Source organism: Hevea brasiliensis, chromosome 14, assembly GCF_030052815.1.
Source record: "Hevea brasiliensis isolate MT/VB/25A 57/8 chromosome 14, ASM3005281v1, whole genome shotgun sequence".
Taxonomy (NCBI): domain Eukaryota; kingdom Viridiplantae; phylum Streptophyta; class Magnoliopsida; order Malpighiales; family Euphorbiaceae; genus Hevea; species Hevea brasiliensis.
In genome coordinates, this window is record NC_079506.1 from 41,411,656 (window position 1) to 41,414,579 (window position 2,924).

At 33.2% G+C, this 2,924-nt stretch overlaps 1 non-coding gene across 1 annotated transcript; it reads right to left on the reverse strand.

Moving 5' to 3' along the window:
* Positions 1 to 1,951: 1,951 nt before the first annotated feature.
* LOC131173576 (small nucleolar RNA R71) lies at positions 1,952 to 2,058 on the reverse strand. Its single transcript, XR_009143892.1, has one exon. It is a non-coding gene; the product is annotated as a small nucleolar RNA R71 (small nucleolar RNA).
* Between the last annotated feature and the right edge of the window lie 866 nt (positions 2,059 to 2,924).

The window sequence follows — 2,924 nt, forward strand, 5'->3', positions numbered from 1 at the left end:
TTGCATTATTTACCAAACACCATCGATAGAGACGATTTAAATTAGTCTTGAAACACTTCAAATTGTGTTTCTCGATTTACCAAAGACTCGGGAAAAGGAAGGAAACACTGAGTCGGATCGAGAGACAAGTCATCGAGGTTCGTGCACAACTAGTTTTTAACTGATTTTGTTTTGAATATTTTATATGATTAAATGATATATTTTTCTTATGAATTATGTTTAACAAGCATTGGATTTAATTCCATGATTATTGAAAATTGTTATTGTATGTATGAATTTGGCTTTGTGAAATGGTATTTCCATAAGTATTAAGCATTGTTATGGATTAAGTAAATTATGTTTTGGAAAATTGTGATAGAATATGTTTTGAATTGTGATGGTAATATTCATGAAAAAAAATGAAAACTTTATTATTTGAATTGTGATGAGCATAAAAATTATTGGATATTGGAATTGACTTTGAATCGAATTATATTGTGATTTATGCTCGCTAAAAGGATTGTGATATTGTTTTATATCTCACTATAGATGCTTGACTAGGTTATTACCCGTCTCTCTCATTTGTTGAGAAGACAATGGAGTGAGTTGTGTTTTGATTACCATGGTATGTGCACAGGCTTAGATTCTCCTCTGATTTGAGGTTAGATCTAAGTTTATTTTATCGTTATGGCCCTTACGGAAGATTCATTATTGTGATGGTACTGTGCACGATGATTCGACCTCCCCGACCATAGGGAGTTAGAATCTGATTCGACCTCCCCGACCATAGGGAGTTAGAATCACATCGAATATGGCCCTTTCGGATTAGTCTTGCATAGTTAGTGAGATAAAGATTGATTTTTGAGATAAAGAATGAGTTTTGAGATACAGTATGATTTTTGAAATACAGTATGATTTTTGAGATACAACATGATTTTTGAGATACAGCTTGATTTTTGAGATACAGAATGGCTTTTGAATGGTAAGAAATGGTGATTTCAATTATGGTTTATGTATAATTGATTTTGTTGGAATTACTTAAATGGATAGTCAAGATTTGATAAATTGAATTTTGTGATCCAAGTCATTTATACAAATGATTTACATTATTGGCAATGAATATTTTGAGTTTTGGAATTTGATCAGTATTCAGATTCTCAAATTATTTACTGTAAAATTTGTCAATGTATATTGTACTATGTTTTAAATTATAGTTGTGCACCATTGAGTTCACCACTCAGCGATAGCTTTGCATGCTGTCGCAGGTAAGAAGAGCATAGAGCAGTGATTAAGTTGCTTTGAGGATACATTCAGATCAGCTCCAGGTATATCATAGATATACCCATGTACATAGGTTTTGATGTAAGCATGTAATAATATGTATGTAAATTATTTGAGCAGTTGTATAGAAACTCTTGTAAAATATTTTGGTATGTAATTAAATGTAAATTATCGTGAATGTAAATCTGAGATTTCATTTACTTAAATAGTTTTGTATTATATTTCTTGTATCTCAGTCTTTGAAAAATCACTATGGATTTGAATTGAGAAATATGTTGTGTTGAGAAATATATTGGAGTTGAGATTTGCAAATATATATTGAAGTGCTTTTTACAGGTTTTCTGAAGAACTGTTTTATCCAAAATACAGATGGCACTCTGCCAAAATTTTTACAGAAACTCCAATTAAGTCAAATGTGTCAGTTTTATCACTTCAGTTCAAAAAGGTTTTTTAACACCTGTAAATAGTGCTCACCACTGTAAAAGAAGTAAGAAAAGTTTTGAAAATCCCTTGTAGTGTATTTAATGGGTTATCAGTAGACGGAGTTGGTAATTCATTAGGTATACTACGGGATCATGTTATGCCTTACAGAGGGGTAGGGTGTGACACCCAACCAACTGGAACATTCACCACTTGGGAAAACCTCTCACAAGCTTTTCTAGCAAGGTATTTTCCACCTGCAAAAACTGTAAGACTGAGGCTTGAGCTCAACACTTTCAGACAAAAGGAAGGTGAATCACTCTATGACGCATGGGAAAAATATAAAGACCTACAGAGGGAATGTCCACACCATGGCATATAGAATTGGTTACTAGTGCAAAATTTTTATAATGGGTTACTACCCTCTTCAAGGAGCACAGTTGATTCAGTTGTAGAAGGTGACTTAATGGAGAAAACAGTGACACAAGCACTTGAACTTCTAGAGAGGGTTGCATACCCTAATTATGATTGGTCAAATGGAAAAGAAAATGCAAGGAGAACAGTAGGGGTCCTGGAAGTGGATGCCCCAAGCATGATAAATGCTCAATTTGATCAGCTCACAAAGAGACTCGACAGAATGCAAGCCAACGTAGTTGGTGCAAACAATCAACATGAGGACAACTATGGAGGAGGATACATGAGTTCAGAATAGAATAGTTTCAATGAACCTCTCACAAAACAGATGAACTATGTGAATAATGGAGGAAACTTTAACTAGAAGTAGCCTAACAATCCATATTCAAACACTTACAACCCTAGATGGAGGAACCACTGAAATCTTGTTAGTAATATGCCTTAGAGCATATCATTTAGTATGTATCTTGTACATGTTTTTATTAATAAAAGGCATTTCCACTTTTCCATTTACATAAGATATTTATGTGTAATAGAAAAGGTCCATTGATATTTTGTTAGAAATTCTATTCTTAAGTTGTTAAGAATATGAGTGACAGTATTTCTAGTACAAAGTATAATAAATAGGTTCACAATCGAGGATACTTCATAATAAGGACATGACTTATCCAGAAAGATTGTATTCATGTTTGTTCCCAAGTTATTTATATGAGATATAAATAAGATGGAATGGTGAGTCTCATGCCATATGACAAACATGATAGGCACTTATACATGATAAGTAGGCCGAACCAGTGACACTTATAACAAGCACATGCAGTTCACTCTTG